This window comes from Schistocerca serialis, chromosome 9, assembly GCF_023864345.2.
Source record: "Schistocerca serialis cubense isolate TAMUIC-IGC-003099 chromosome 9, iqSchSeri2.2, whole genome shotgun sequence".
Classification (NCBI taxonomy): Eukaryota; Metazoa; Arthropoda; class Insecta; order Orthoptera; family Acrididae; genus Schistocerca; species Schistocerca serialis.
This window is the reverse complement of record NC_064646.1, coordinates 17,197,337-17,215,149: the sequence shown is the minus strand read 5'-3', so window position 1 is coordinate 17,215,149 and position 17,813 is coordinate 17,197,337.

Below are 17,813 nucleotides of genomic sequence, written 5' to 3'. Positions count from 1 at the left end.
CCTCACGTGTTCCAGTATTTCTACGGAATCCAAACTGATCTTCCCCGAAGTTGGCTTCTACTAGTTTTTCCATTCGTCTGTAAAGAATTCGTGTTAGTATTTTGAGGCTGTGACTTATTAAACTGATAGTTCGGTAATTTTCACATCTGTCAACACCTGCTTTCTTAGGGATTGGAATTATTATATTCTTCTTGAAGTCTGAGGGTATTTCGCCTGTTTCATACATCTTGCTCACCAGATGGTAGAGTTTTGTCAGGACTGGCTCTCCCAAGGCCGTCAGTAGTTCCAATGGAATGTTGTCTACTTCGGGGGCCTTGTTTCGACTCAGATCCTTCAGTGCTCTGTCAAACTCTTCACGCAGTATCGCATCTCCCATTTCATCTTCATCTACATCCTCTTCCATTTCCATAATATTGTCCTCAAGTGCATCGCCCTTGTATAGACCCTCTATATACTCCTTCCACCTTTCTGCTTTCCCTTCTTTGCTTAGAACTGGGTTTCCATCTGAGCTCTTGATGTTCATACATGTGGTTCTCTTATCTCCAAAGGTCTCTTTAATTTTCCTGTATGGAGTATCTATCTTACCCCTAGTGAGATAAGCCTCTACATCCTTACATTGGTCCTCTAGCCATCCCTGCTTAGCCATTTTGTACTTCCTGTCGATCTCATTTTTGAGACGTTTGTATTCCTTTTTGCCTGCTTCATTTATTGCATTTTTACATTTTCTCCTTTCATCAATTAAATTCAATATTTCTTCTGTTACCCAAGGATTTCTACTAAACCTTTTCTTTTTACCTACTTGATCGTCTGCTGCCTTCACAACTTCGTCCCTCAGAGCTACCCATTCTTCTTCTACTGTATTTCTTTCCCCCATTCCTATCAATTGTTCCCTTATGCTCTCCCTGAAACTCTGTACAACCTCTGGTTCTTTCAGTTTATCCAGGTCCCATCTCCTTAAATTCCCACCTTTTTGCAGTTTCTTCAGTTTTAATCTACAGGTCATAACCAATAGATTGTGGTCAGAGTCCACATCTGCCCCTGGAAATGTCTTACAATTTAAAACCTGGTTCCTAAATCTCTGTCTTACCATTATATAATCTATCTGATACCTTTTAGTATCTCCAGGGTTCTTCCATGTATACAACCTTCTATCATGATTCTTAAACCAAGTGTTAGCTAAGATTAAGTTGTGCTCTGTGCAAAATTCTACCAGGTGGCTTCCTCTTTCATTTCTTAGCCCCAATCCATATTCACCTACTACGTTTCCTTCTCTCCCTTTTCCTACACTCGAATTCCAGTCACCCATGACTATTAAATTTTCGTCTCCCTTCACAATCTGAATAATTTCTTTTATTTCATCATAAATTTCTTCAATTTCTTCGTCATCTGCAGAGCTAGTTGGCATATAAACTTCTACTACTGTAGTAGGTGTGGGCTTCGTATCTATCTTGGCCACAATAATGCGTTCACTATGCTGTTTGTAGTAGCTTACCCGCATTCCTATTTTTCTATTTATTATTAAACCTACTCCTGCATTACCCCGGTTTGATTTTGTGTTTATAACCCTGTAGTCACCTGACCAGAAGTCTTGTTCCTCCTGCCACCGAACTTCACTAATTCCCACTATATCTAACTTTAACCTATCCATTTCCCTTTTTAAATTTTCTAACCTACCTGCCCGATTAAGGGATCTGACATTCCACGCTCCGATCCGTAGAACGCCAGTTTTCTTTTTCCTGATAACGACATCCTCTTGAGTAGTCCCTGCCCGGAGATCCGAATGGGGGACTATTTTAATGTAGATAGAGAGGTAAAAATTGACACACATCCTTGGAATATCATGGGGTATTATTAGAACCGAAAAAAAACAAAGTTCACGTAATGTCCGACAGATGGCGCTGGACAGAAAAACGTCAGTGACTGCTCATGAAAATCGTCACGCTTGGCCTCCCAGGTCCCCAGACCTCAGTCCGTGTGGTTATTGGCTTTGGGGTTACCTGAAGTCGCAAGTGTATCCTGATCGACCGACATCTCTAGGGTTGCTGAAAGACAACATCCGACGCCAATGCTGGACATGCTTTACAGTGCTGTTCCCAACATTATTCCTCGACTACAGCTATTGTTGAGGAATGATGGTGGACATATTGAGCATTTCCTGTAAAGAACATCATCTTTGCTTTGTCTTACTTTCTTATGCTAATTATTGCTATTCTGATCTGATGAAGCGCCATGTGTCGGATATTTTTTGAACTTTTGTATTTTTTTTGTTCTAATAAAACCCCATGTCATTCCAAGCATGTGTGTTAATTTGTACCTCTCTATCTACATTATTCCGTGATTTATTCAGTTTTCAAATTTATACTGACTTTTTGATCACCCGATATATTTGATTAGGCCACCTCTGTTAATGGTCATTCTTTAAGACTTTTTCGTTGTGCGACATTAACATTTCGCATAATTAATTTGCATGATCATAATGGATGTCTCCCTTCTCTGTACGTCACCAGAGATCGGCCTACAACACCTAGGCGTATGTTAAGAATGACAATCGATGTCCCACGCTCTACTCACTTTGTTCAATGATGTTATTTGGATACTGCATTATGAGTTCTTGGTGTGACGTCGAAAGACCACCAAGGAGTACTACTTACAAGCTCAAAATCGTCTGCATGTAGCACTGGTAGAAAATACGTCCGGGTTTGTAGCGAAATTATTTACGGCTTTTGCATCACAATAATGCACCTTATCACACGCCGTTGCTTGTTCGTGAATTTCTGGCCAAAAACAATATTGTGTTGATGTATATGCCTCGATATTCGCCAGACATGACCCCATGTGACTTTTTTGTCTTCTGAAAAACAAAGGAATTCCTAAAGGGCCTTCGTTGTACAAGCAGAGAGGAGTCTGAAAACGTCACTGTAGAAGCTAAGAGCTTCCACACACGATCCACGTTTAAAGTGTTTCTGGGATTAAAGCCGCGCGGTATTAGCCAAACGGTCTCAGGCGTTGCAGTCATGGACTGTGCGGCTGGTCCCGGCGGAGGTTCGAGTCCTCCCTCGGGCATGGGTGTTTGTGTTTGCCCTTAGGAAAATTTTGGTTAAGTAGGGTGTAAGCTTAGGGACTGATAACCGTAGCAGTTAAGTCCCATAAGATTTCACACACATTTGAACATTTTTTTTTTCTGGGATTGAAAATAATACTGACGGAAGTGTATAGTACGAAGTGGGGATTGTTTTGAAGATGATATCATTGATTTAGGCAAATAAATAAAAATCTTTCAAGAGTAATCCTGTAACATTATGCAGACACCTTGGATATGGACGCCACAGTTCGCCCAGCAGTACCATGAGGGTCAGGAACTTTCTAAGCTAATTTGGAGAATACAGACTTTCTCGCCGAATGAAGTCTTCTTGCGTTGTCAGCTGAGTACCAGCGTCGACCTGACGCAACGTTTCAGCGAGTTTCCTACTACTAATATTTGAAGATGACTTGTAAAAAACTCGTTGAAACGTCTCTTTGAGACGAATCTGACATATAACGGATAAAACGAGAAGACCTCATCAAGATTTTACTTACTGCCGCCAACTTACATTTCGCGGAAAGACCACAAAGATAAGACAAGAGAGATTAGGGCTCGTACAGAGGCATATAGGCAGTCATTTATCCCTCGTTATGTTTGAGAGTGTAACAGGGAGAGAAAATGCTAGTTGTGGTACGAGGTACCCTCCGCCACGCACGGTATGGTGGATTGCGGAGTATGTATGTAGATTTAGTTGTAGATTATCATCAGCCGACACGATAGTCAATGAAGTGCTGGAGAAGTGATCGTCAGATGTGATCGTGGGAGCAGCGGCAGTGGCACAAAGCAAGTTGGCCAGCACGATGCCAGGATAGGCGAAAGCCAACACTGCGGCGGGCAGAAGGGCAGGGCAGGGCAGAGCCGAGCCGGCAGAACTGGCCGGTATTACGTGGGGACCGGTTGCTCTGGGCGGGGCAGATCTTCTTCTGTTACAGCGCGACGGACAAGGCCGCCGGCGGCCGCGACGACTCCGGCCGGCACCTCAGACCGTGATAGGGGGGGGGGGGGGGGCAGCCAGGACTCTCCACCGTCTCTCGGCACAGGCGTCCCGGCTCTAGACCATGCGCTGGCGGTGAGGCGCGCAGCGAGCCGTACACCATGCCGACTTCTACGAGTATTCAAGTCGTCGTACAGGGCGTACCGATGTTAGGCAGTTTCTGTCTCATTCCATGTTCGTACTGACTGGGTTGGGGGGGGGGGGGGGGGGGGGGGGTTACAGTCTGTATGTGTCTCTGTGCATCCTTTTTCCTCTCATTTGGTTCTCACGTACATCTACATCGTAACAGATTGGTTAAACCCATACTAAAGTATTACGGGATGGAAGTCACTAACGCAAAGACGTTTTTCGTCGCGGCGGGATCTATTTACGAAATTTCAGTCACCAACTTTCTCTTCCGAATGCGAAAATATTTTGTTGATCCCAACCTACATAAGTAGGAATGATCATCAAAATAAAATAAGAGAAATCATAGGTCCAGCAGAAAGGTTTAGGTGTTCGTTTTTCCCACGTGCTGTTCGGGAGTAGAATGGTAGAGAGATAGTATGATTGTGGTTCGATGAACCCTCTGCCAAGCACTTAAATGTTAATTGCAAAGTAATAATGTAGATGAAGATATATTCACTCAGCTAGTCACTGTACATGTATTTCCCCTATCATTTCCGTAATACTTTACTATGGGTTTAACCAATCTATTACGATAGTTGCAGCGTGTCTCTGTGTTCGCTTTATCCCCGTCGTGATGCCTGCTTCATGAGGTTTCCAATAGCTGTAACAGTACACTAGAATTTGTAGTGTTAGCGTGTCGTGACCGATTTCCCAGGTAAATGCGGGTTCCAAGGGAGATGCCGTGTTTCTTGACTTCCGCAAGGCGTTCGATACAGTTCCCCACAGTCGTTTAATGAACAAAGTAAGAGCATATGCACTATCAGACCAATTGTGTGATTGGATTGAAGAATTCCTAGATAACAGAACGCAGCATGTCATTCTCAATGGAGAGAAGTCTTCCGAAGTAAGAGTGATTTCAGGTGTGCCGCAGGGGAGTGTCGTAGGACCGTTGCTATTCACAATATACACTCCTGGAAATGGAAAAAAGAACATATTGACACCGGTGTGTCAGACCCACCATACTTGCTCCGGACACTGCGAGAGGGCTGTACAAGCAATGATCACACGCACGGCACAGCGGACACACCAGGAACCGCGGTGTTGGCCGTCGAATGGCGCTAGCTGCGCAGCATTTGTGCACCGCCGCCGTCAATGTCAGCCAGTTTGCCGTGGCATACGGAGCTCCATCGCAGTCTTTAACACTGGTAGCATGCCGCGACAGCGTGGACGTGAACCGTATGTGCAGTTGACGGACTTTGAGCGAGGGCGTATAGTGGGCATGCGGGAGGCCGGGTGGACGTACCGCCGAATTGCTCAACACGTGGGGCGTGAGGTCTCCACAGTACATCGATGTTGTCGCCAGTGGTCGGCGGAAGATGCACGTGCCCGTCGACCTGGGACCGGACCGCAGCGACGCACGGATGCACGCCAAGACCGTAGGATCCTACGCAGTGCCGTGGGGGACCGCACCGCCACTTCCCAGCAAATTAGGGACACTGTTGCTCCTGGGGTATCGGCGAGGACCATTCGCAACCGTCTCCATGAAGCTGGGCTGCGGTCCCGCACACCGTTAGGCCGTCTTCCGCTCACGCCCCAACATCGTGCAGCCCGCCTCCAGTGGTGTCGCGACAGGCGTGAATGGAGGAACGAATGGAGACGTGTCGTCTTCAGCGATGAGAGTCGCTTCTGCCTTGGTGCCAATGATGGTCGTATGCGTGTTTCGCGCCGTGCAGTTGAGCGCCACAATCAGGACTGCATACGACCGAGGCACACAGGGCCAACACCCGGCATCATGGTGTGGGGAGCGATCTCCTACACTGGCCGTACACCACTGGTGATCGTCGAGGGGACACTGAATAGTGCACGGTACATCCAAACCGTCATCGAACCCATCGTTCTACCATTCCTAGACCGGCAAGGGAACTTGCTGTTCCAACAGGACAATGCACGTCCGCATATATCCCGTGCCACCCAACGTGCTCTAGAAGGTGTACGTCAACTACCCTGGCCAGCAAGATCTCCGGATCTGTCCCCCATTGAGCACGTTTGGGACTGGATGAAGCGTCGTCTCACGCGGTCTGCACGTCCAGCACGAACGCTGGTCCAACTGAGGCGCCAGGTGGAAATGGCATGGCAAGCCGTTCCACAGGACTACATCCAGCATCTCTACGATCGTCTCCATGGGAGAATAGCAGCCTGCATTGCTGCGAAAGGTGGATATACACTGTACTAGTGCCGACATTGTGCATGCTCTGTTGCCTGTGCCTATGTGCCTGTGGTTCTGTCAGTGTGATCATGTGATGTATCTGACCCCAGGAATGTGTCAATAAAGTTTCCCCTTCCTGGGACAATGAATTCACGGTGTTCTTATTTCAATTTCCAGGAGTGTACATAAATGACCTTGTGGATGACATCGGAAGTTCACTGAGGCATTTTGCAGATGATGCTGTGGTATATCGAGAGGTTGTAACAATGGAAAATTGTACTGAAATGCAGGAGGATCTGCAACGAATTGGCGCATGGTGGAGGGAATGGCAATTGAATCTCAACGTAGACAAGTGTAATGTGCTGCTAATGCACAGAAGAAAGATCCTTTATCATTTAGCTACAATATAGCAGGTCAGCAACTGGAAACAGTTAATTCCATAAATTATCTGGGAGTAGGCATTAGGAGTGATTTAAAATGGAATGATTATATAAAGTTGATCGTCGGTAAAGGAGATGCCAGACTGAGATTCATTGGAAGAATCCTAAGGAAATGCAGTCCGAAAACAAAGCCTGCCAAAACTGCCATTCTCCTGCCCTGTTACTGATCGTACAGGTGGACAAAATAACTGGCCCTCAAAATTTTTTAAAAGACTAACGAGAAAGTGACTCTGTCTAATTAACTGGAGGGAATCACAGAAAATTCTGCAAATAGTGTTTATATTGCACCTTTCGGTTGCTGTCCCATGTCCTCGCGTCAATGTCGCTCACATGCTCTGCCCTGAGTAGTTCGCTTTATCATTAGGTTTGGACAAGTGAGAGGATCAGAGGTGTTCAGTGACCAGCTGAATTCAACACAAAGTAGTGCTGGTGGTAAAACAGCGTGTGTTCGTCGTGTTATGCAAAACCCCCCAGATAAGTCTGCGAGGCCAAACGTAGCTACAAAAAGGCACCGAAGCCGCTCTGAAACGAATAAAAACCACAACAATCCGAAAAGAGTTTGAACACCAGGAAAAATTGCTTGAATAAAGAAAGAGGGCACATCAACCCCATTGGGCACCTCGATCCCCTGATCTCTCTCCCTGCGATTTTTACCTGTGAGGTAGATTGAAGGATCAGGTATTCTCAGAAAACCCTGAAAGAGCCACAGCGTGACAATGAAGAAATTGCTGCTGCTATCCCTCAAGCACTAGAGTTCGTCTTACAGTTTCATAAATAGAGCACAACGCTATATCATCGTCAACGGTGACCAATCCCAGCATCTCCTGTTATTTTCATTAAAACAGTGGTCCGTCACACATCAGGCTAATAATAAATGCTTTAAGAGATTCATTTACTTTCCTCGTCCTGTACGTGTCCTTGTCATTTCATAGCTTCCTTGTATTAAAATATTTAAGTGATGTAACTTTTTGAAATATACAGCACTAATCTTGTAATTTAATACCATCGACTACTTTCTCCTTGGCATTGGCATTATCTTCAATTCATTCATATTTAAATTTCATTTTACCCATCGCAAAATTTGACCAAGTGTTTCCACGTTTCCTGGCGATCATCCAATGACGATACGATCGTCTAAATAACTGTATCATCAGCAAGCAGCTTCTTAGCGCCTCTGACAACATGTGGTAGGCCTACGTCTCTGATGAGTATTCGGAACAGCAGAGGTCCTGTAGCAGACTTTGAGGCACACCCGTCATTATTTAATGTTGCCTACATTGATCATTAGACGTTTAATTAGCGGTCTCGGCTCTGTTGGTCACTAATTCATAGATCCAGTCTTAAATCCGTGAATACATCCCGCACTGTTATAAGATGGTTATTGGTATACAGCGCAGTACATGGTCACACATCTTTCGGAAATCTATATAGTCAGGAATTACCTCTTGATCTGCATGTACCAGTTCCTGTATGAAGAAACGAAATTGTGTTTCACATGAGAGGTCTCTTCTGAATCGGTTCTGTACGCATAAGGTAAGCTTTTTTTCCTCCACAAACGTCATAGCCTTTTCAATTTAAAATGTGCACCAGGATGTCACAACAGATGGATGCGAGTGATACTGTCCCGTAACTCCGTGCAACCATTCTTTTAACCATTTTGTATGCAGGTGCGGCTTTGGTTCATATTTATTTTGTTATGTACCTAAATTCGTATTCCTTCCATCGCTGTGAAGTTAATCGTAAAGCACTCTGTGCACTGCATCATAATACCCATCATTACTATCTATACGGTTCTCTAACACGCCTCCGCAGAGATGTCTTTACGATGCACTGACGGTGGGCCGTTTAACAGAACTTATCATCTCGAGGCGGAAGGAGTTTTCTTCACATGTGCTTGGTGAGCAATGAGAGAATAACACATCATTGTCCACACTAAGAATCATTTGTTTGCATGAATCTCGCTTTTTCCGCGGTGCCTCATGTGGTGAGTAAATGTGAAGTAGCTAGTATTCCAGGGGTTTTTCGCGCTGTGGACTTCACGTGAGTGCGTAACGTCACACACTGCTGGAGCGACAGCACTCGCCACAGCCATCCACTAGCCGCAGATGCACGCCTGACTCCTCGCAACAGGTGGCAGGACAGAAATGGCACACGAGATCCACTAGAACTTTTTCAGGGACGGAAATGCGGGATTCTCGCAGTATCATTGACATGTATGAGGGTCTGATTTGGACATTCCATCTTCCAACCAATCACTGCAAAGTTATAGTGATAATCACAGTCAAAGTATTTAGCTTCGATGTATGTTCGTTAGAACTGCTGATTCATGAAAGTATAGGGGTGGCTCTCGGGCCACACCTGGTCAAATACCTGTTGTCAAGGGTATGAAAAGTAAGTCCTTTTTAGGTAAATCCGGACAACAGGTTCCACTGCCTAAAGAATATCTCCAGCACCTTAAAAATTACTGAAACAATCACTCACACAATCAGTTGTACACATCAAAAGTAACATTGGTAATTACTGCAAAAACAATTCTGTCCATGGCCATGGGATAAGAACTAGACTCAACTTACATTTCCCAAGAAAAAATAAACATAAAACTCAAAACAGCATGTTCTACCAAGGCATAATACTGTGTAATAAATTACAAAAAGAGAGAAAAGACGTTGCAAAAATACACTTATTTAAAAAGGCAGCTAAAAACTACTTGTTACGCAACACATTTTACGCATAGAAGGATTATTTAGGTAAAACAGAGTAGAGGTTTGGTAAAAAAAAGTTATACAAATAAATAATAATGATGATTATAAAACACCCAACACTCCACATAACACCTTCACACTATGCTTTTTCCTTCTTTTCTAGAAAAACTTACTCCCAAGCTATGCTTTGCACAGTACTAACACTTCTTCCTGTTTCTGAGCTCAACATCTCACGCATTATAGAGGGATGCTGACTCACTAATTCAGGATAGAAAATGGGCAGTTGTGGTACAGAAAATGGCCCAGAGATCACCAGGGTGTGTGTGTGTTAGTGTGTGTAGTGAATGAAGTGTGTGTATACATTATTTAATAAGTTATTTGTAAAAGAAAAGTATTGTATACCAGGAGTAAATCTAATGAGTGTCTCTAACTAGAAGTTCGTAAATGTATGTGTATACGAATTAGGTTGTTCCAAAATGGTCTAAACTTGTAAATACTTAGACATGTCCTATATCCTTGTAAAACGAGATATATGGGTCAATAAAGCTACTACTACTACATATAGACACAATAGGAGGATAGTGCTAAAATGAGATGTCGGCAATTCTAAAATAAACTTTTCCCCGAGAGAGTGGGATCCAGTGGTTATTAAATCAAGTTTTAAAACATAGTTGTAGGTTTCTTTGCGAAATGTTGTCATGTGTGAACATATACGTTGCTCTTCCGTTTATAAATCCAGTAATTTCTGTGTCCACAGTATGACCCCGAATATCACATCCCAAAATGATCCAGAAGATTTTGCGGCTGATCCCGGCGGAGGTTCGAGTCCTCCCTCGGGCATGGGTGTTTGTGTTTGGCCTTAGGATAATTTAGGTTAAGTAGTGTGTAAGCTTAGGGACTGATGACCTTAGCAGTTAAGTCCCATAAGATTTCACACACATGTCCATACATACATCCAGAAGATTTAACAACAGGAGCTTCCAAAAAGTCTCTTTTATGAGCGAGCTATGTCCTACTTGTTGATCGACACGTGCAGCTTAATGTGTAAAAGCCGATCTCGCCTGACTATGAAGTGTCGCATTCCAACTGATAGAATTTACTTTTCGTGATTTGCTTCAGTGAAGTCGAATCCCGCAGCCAAACACCACAGTACATTCACTTACACTGAAGCTCCCACTTAATACACTACAATACGTATGCACGCTGAACAGAGTTCGAGCTGATACACGACATTTTTCATTAGATCTTCAAATTCTTCTTTGGTCTTCATCCGCGTCTATCTGGATACCCGAAAAGAAATGATAATACGTATTTGCGGGGAAATCATCCTATCATCTATAACTAGGGTTTCCGTAGCTACTTCTGACAGCTACACATGTTGCAAACGATGACTGCTTACAATGTATCAAAATGGTATAGGTGAATTCCAGACGAACAACCTGATATAAGACAGTTCGCTCATCAAGGCGGGAAACAGCCTCAGTTTTACCTACAAACAACCACCTAAACTACAGCGCATGAGCGTCGCGCGATATCTTGGTTAAACTCGAAGTTAAACATTAAAAACTCGTTGTTCTTTCACTTACAAAAAGTGAAACTGCATTTTTTGAAAATTTGATCTCAAAATATCGTGATTTCTCACACCATAAAATTAACAAGTATGTGTGGTCCTCTGATTACAAAAGTACTGTGCTTGTTAACTATAGATAGAATTGTAAACGTAAACAGTTTTGCCATAACGTTTAAAAAAGACTTTTTCTTTCATTGCCATAATGGGGAAGTTAAAAATTAATGGTTCAAACGGCTCTGAGCACCATGGGACTTAACATCTATGGTCATCAGTCCCCTAGAACTTAGAACTACTTAAACCTAACTAACCTAAGGACATCACACAACACCCAGTCATCACGAGGCAGAGAGAAACCCTGACCCCGCCGGGAATCGAGCCTGGGAACCCGGGCGTGGGAAGCGAGAACGCTACCGCATGACCACGAGCTGCGGACTAAAATTTAATGTTGTTAGCGAAACAGCCGACTACGTCGGCGGCGTAAGACAGCAACGGCTTTATAAAATTCTCGGACGGCACGAATTCGTCGTAGATTGGGTGGGTTTTGTAGGATAATCTGAGGTCAATTCGCTTCCAGACAGAGCGCAAGTGTTTGATATCAAATTGTTCGTCTCGACTCTTCTTGCGCCACCATAGTACGTTGTCGCCTACACCCTGTACGCGTGTTCTATCTATTTAAAGTCCGCTTGTATATTCGTTAGCCTACAACCGAAGCAATATTGATCGTATCAAACATTGACGCAGCATTCCCTAACTTTCTTGGCAGTTTTATTGAAGTTTGTCTTCAAGCATACCCATGTCAACGCAGCAATACCTATAATTTTTGGATTTCACGTAGAGTACAAAACTTAGAAACAAGAAATTGTGTGTTTGGTCTCCTCCCCCAAATAACGCAACCCAAAAAGGGTGGAACCGTCACACATACGTAGTCTCTAATTCATTTATGTATTGTCTCCTCTCACGACATCTTCATTCGACTCCGAAAACTATCTAGATGCATAGTAAAAGTACATTTTGTGGTGCTGTGGGTAGGTATGGGCTGATGCTTTTTAGTTCTGTATGTGTGCGTGTGTATGTGCGTGTGTGTGTTAGTATGTGTGTGTGCGCGTGTGTGTGTATTGCCTTACTTTTTACTATCATAATTTAGATCGAGAAGAAGCGTAACACTTAACGTTTATAAGCGCAGTGATCAATCAGAGCAAGTATAGTTACCGAATGGCAGTCATCGTAGAAATTGGAGTTTCAGTTTGGACTGTGTAAGACGTGTGTATTTCTATTGTCTATTGTCAAACCACAATTAATGTGAAGATGTTTATATTTTATTAATAGGATTAAGTAGAAATAGTTAATATCTGTCATGTTGGAAAAATTTCTGGTAGCAGGGAATGTCTGCACCAAAGTATTGTTAGCAGGAGAGACCGCACTTTAGCGTTCGTAGGAAGTCAGTAGTAAGCGAGATGTGAAGTGAGTTGGTAGCAGGTCTGAAGCGAGAGGTTGAGAGGAGCAGTATGCCTGCCAGCCGCCAGCTATGATTTACAAGAGATTGTAAACGGATGTACAGAGACATCAGCTGACTATTATCATAAGAGGAACTAACGTTATTGAATTACTTTCTTTGCGAAACTCAAAACTACTGATGTTCGTGCAATGCTAGTTGTAAGACAATTGTAAAAAGTAAGTCGCATTTGAACGATTGTAAAATCATTTCATTACCAACAGTCAATATTTGAAGCGTTTTCAGAATATAATTAATTTTTGCCAGCAATGTTGCATTACTCAGTATGACCCATTCCAAAAACCATCACCGTAAAACTTTGCAAAAATTTTATTGTTGTCAAGAAAAAGTGTAACTATGAATTACGTACCTTCAGTCAAATTAATTAAAGAATAACGTCAGCTTTGCTATTAAAGAATAACGTCAGCTTTGGAAATAAATACAGTCACTTATTATGACAGCCCACCAGCAGCTAATAGAGTATACTAAACCAGAGTAAGTATATGCATGTCGCAGTTCGATGTAGCAGTCAGATGGCGATCCAGTAACAGTAACAAGGTAAGGAACAGTTTTGAGTTATTGCAGATAACGACTGAGGGCCACGACGACGACACATTCTATGTTTCGTCGAGATAATCAGAAAACCACTTTTAGTAAGCAGCAATTAAATTTGTATGCGAAGTTTGAGAAAGAGAATAAATTTCTAAGGGAAGATTTCATTTGTTGTTATTAAGCAAGAGATAGAAATCCTATGGAGAGGTTTCATAGGTTATTATAGAAGGGAAAGTTGGTGTAACACAAAAGAGACATAGAGGAGACGGGAAGGTTTCAACTGGACGACAGCGAAATCACAAACATTTGTTACATTTATTCACAGGTATATTCTGTAAAGAGTAAACCTTTTTCTAACTTTATAATTTTCAGCCACTTTATTAGTATCATCATTTTATAAAAACCGTGTCAAGTGAAAGACACTGACGTTCCTGTGTGTTCACTGCACGGTTGTTCAAAATGAGAGCTCCCAGGACCGGTAACATCGGCGCACGGAATACCTTCGCTGTAAAGGCTGCACCACGCCACTTCCCCACTAACCAATCCCGTGTCTGCCAGTGGTCACGTGACCACGCAGCACCGCCTACATACTGAGACTCAGCGTGGGAACTCGTTCTCTCGGATTCAAATCTGATAAACCAGCGGTATAAAATTTCCCCACATAAACCATGTCAACCAGACTTTGGTTTGCTGCGCCTTATATGCGTGATACGCGTAATTGATATTCATGTTTGATCCCAAGGAAAACTACTCAAGTACACCATCACCTGTATCATATGTTCATTAATAATTCAGTGACTACACGCCGGCAGCTGTAGCCGAGCGGTTCTAGGCTCTTCAGTCTGGAACCGCGCTGCTACTACGGTCGCAGGTTCGAATCCTGCCTCGGGCATGGATGTGTGTGAAGTTCTTAGGTTAGTTAGGTTTAAGTAGTTCTAAGTCTAGGGGACTGATGACCTCAGATGTTAAGTCCCATAGTGCTCAGAGCCATTTGAACTATTTCTGAAGAGACTACAATTGTAGGGGAATTTAGCTTGTTAGCTGTATGGTTTTGTGACACATTAGAGATGGTACTCCATCTGACACTTATCGAATGAAGAAAACTGTGAAGTGTATCAGACTGAAGACTCTGGTACTTCGTTTCACGTATGCCCCCAGTGCCTTCTTGGAACTCGAAATGTTGCGTGAGTATTGTCAGGCTAAAAAATCAAATGGCTCTGAGCACTATGGGACTCAACTTCTGAGGTCATTAGTCCCCTAGAACTTAGAACTACTTACACCTAACTAACCTAAGGACATCAGACACATTCATGCACGAGGCAGGATTCGACCTGCGATCGTAGCGGTCTCGCGGTTCCAGACTGTTGCGCCTAGAACCGCACGACCACTCCGGCCGGCTTGTCAGGCTCAAAACACCTTTCAGAACTTGATATTCGTATCCCGATAGGGTTAATGCTACATTTTTAAAGCAAAGGAAGGTTCCCTGATATAAGAAACTAACACAGGTCGCATGTATCTGTGAAAAAGGAGAATCCGATGGTATATCAGACTGTTTCACAGATCTAATGTGCAATATCACTCACAAAACTGATTGTAGCAGTATACTAGAAGCTATTTTCATTTGAAACGTTATGACAGACTTGGAATAAACTGACATTCTCCCTGACTATCAGCATGCCTTCCTAAATCATCGATCAGGTGAAACTCAACTGTCAATCTTCACACTTTGTTGTCTATAATACCAAGGAGAGAGAGAAACGGCTTTATTTGGTGTTAATTGACTTTTTACAAGCGTTTTATTCAGAATCAGGCCCCTGTCTTCTACAAAATTTGGCTCCAGTGGAATGTCTTCACAAATTTGGGGTCGGATCCGAAATTTCTTCTTACATAAGATGCACCACATTATTCTGGAGAGGCACCTACAGACAATAATTTGCGTCCATTTTATACATCAGTGATTTGTGGGGTAGTATTAGTTATAGCCTCAGGCTGCTCTCGGATAATACAGTTATATGTGAGAAAATTAAAACTGCAGTAATATCCAGTTAGATCTCCACAGAATACCAGCCCAGTGGAAAGGGTTGCATTTGGCTGTGTTCGAACATTATGAATCACATCGAAAGTAAGGGTCTATTGACACACAGCAAAGATGCAGAAGTTATAGTTCTTGTGAAGCACATCTAGGTTTTATTTGCCAGAAATAATGAGTGGTATTGATTAGCGAATTCCTGTCAGAAATGTCACAGTTAGTAACGATCGATGGAAAGTTATTGAATAAAACATAAGTGATAGCTCCCATTCCCCAAGGAAGTGTTACAGTCTCTTCGCTGTTCATGAACGATTTAGGTGACAATCTGAGCAGCCCATTCACATTGTTAATAGATGATGCTGTCATTTATCGTCTAGTAAAGTGATCTGACGATCAAAAACAAATTGAGAATCAGAATAAGGTAAAGTCAGCTACACGAGTATGGTTCAAATGGCTCTGAGCACTATGGGACTTAACTTCTGAGGTCATCAGTCACCTAGAACGTAGAAGTACTTAAATCTAAGGACATCACACACATCCATGCCTGAGGCACGATTCGCACCTGCGACCGTAGCGGTCGCGCGGTTCCAGACTGTAGCACCTAGAACCGCTCGGCCACAACGGCCTGCTACAAGAGTACTAAAAGATAAATCAAATTAATCTAAAGTCCCTGAGTTCAGCTAAACACCTAGGAATTGCGATTATGAACTTAAAGGGGAACAATCTCATAGGAAATTATGGTGGGGAAGGCAAACTAGACTGATTACCGACATAACACATAGAAAGCGCAACAAGCCTACTGGTTGGAATACTTATATTGCGCTTGTCCGTCCTCCGCTAGAGTACTGCTATGCAGTAGGAGACCCTTACCATATAAGATTCACGGAGGACATATTAAAGTCCAAAGAAGGCCAGCTCGTTTTGTGTTATCACTAAATAACAGATATACAGTCAAGCATATTGGGCGGGAGTCATTAAAACAAAGTCGTTTTTCGTGGTAGCAAGATGTTTTCATGACATTTCAATCACGAACGTTCTCCTATGAATTAGAAAATATTGTATTGACGCCAACCTACATATGGAGACATTATCAAGGTAATAACACCAGAGAAATCAGTGATCGCACGAGAAGGTTTAACTGTTCATTTTTCCCATGTGCTGTTAGAGTGTGGAACGGTAGAGAAACAATGTCGAGATAGCTCGTAGAACCCTCCGTCAGGCACTTAATTGTGAATTGCAGAGTAGTCATCTAGATGTTGTTCTACCTCATAATATAGAGAAAAGTGAAGCCGTGCGCGTAACACAACATAAGACGATGATTTCCTTTGACTACAACTTTTAGGGTAACAGAAGGAGTCATTTACGTGCTTTTTTTCATCATTCTATAGATAGCGAACCACACAAAACAACGGAAAGGAGGAAATGGGTCCAAGTGTGGTTGAAAAAAGGGAGTAATTGTTCACCCCCAAGTTAGTTTACTCACTACAGTCGGAATCCCGTAATGAAATATTTCATAAATTATTTTCCGATGAGTCCTGCATCTTAAGACAAGTTATTAATGTTGATATGAGATAAAACAGAGAAGTGATAGGTTTGTTCTTATCAGAATCGACAGCAAACCAAATCGCAACGATAGTTGAGATATACATTGTGATGTCGCAAGCTGAAGCCAAAGAGATAAAGTGTATCAGGATATTGAAATGGTAATACAGTGCGTAAAGGGAGATGAAAATCTAATAGTCATGTGGGACTGGAATGCAGTTTTAGGGGAAGGAGTAGAAGATACAATTACAGGTGAACATGGGTTTGGGACAAGGAATGAGAGAGGAGAAAAACTAATTGAATTCTGTACTAAATTTCAGCTAGTAATGGCGAATACTCCGTTCGAGAATCTTTACTGGTAGGCATTTGAAGAAATACTTCAGTCATCTCAAGAGAAGTTCAATAACCGCCTATCGAAACAGAAACATGGAATATTATTCAGCTGTGTAACTATTTATGTCGTAGATATAAAAGGAGGCAAATAATAGCTGACAGTGAGACCTACCGTCATTCTATGCACGCTTCATCTGATAATGACACAGGAAGAAACTTTAATGTATGACACACAGAAAACAATCCTCTGCTACGTATTTCTCTGTGATTCATGGAAGATAGATATTCATAAATCTTGTAGTATTAGCATATATTCAGACATATAGACAAAAAAAGAATATTTTCTGTCGGTAAGAGGTTATGGGACGGGTAAGACAGAAGGAGAGGTGAGTGGATGACGTGCATGCGTCTGTTACAAAACTTGTGGTTTAAATCGTGGACAGTGAGTTTTCCATAGCATTCTGTTAACGATTATTTACTATTAACATTTTAAAATGGCTTCTAGTAATTAAAATAGTTAATTTGCAAGATTCTCACAACGCTGGTTATCTTTCCTGGATAGGATCAGAAGATGGTTCTCGAAATCTCGTGATTATCTTGAGTGCATCTGAACTTATCTTTCGTCAAAAACAAGGGTTCTACTACAAATTTTTAGTATGAGCTTGCGAAATTAGTTCCTTAACTAGTATGATACATGTTTCACGTTGAACCGTGGAAACCTGAAGAGCTGGAGATTTCGGTGAAAACATTTGCTATATGTTGG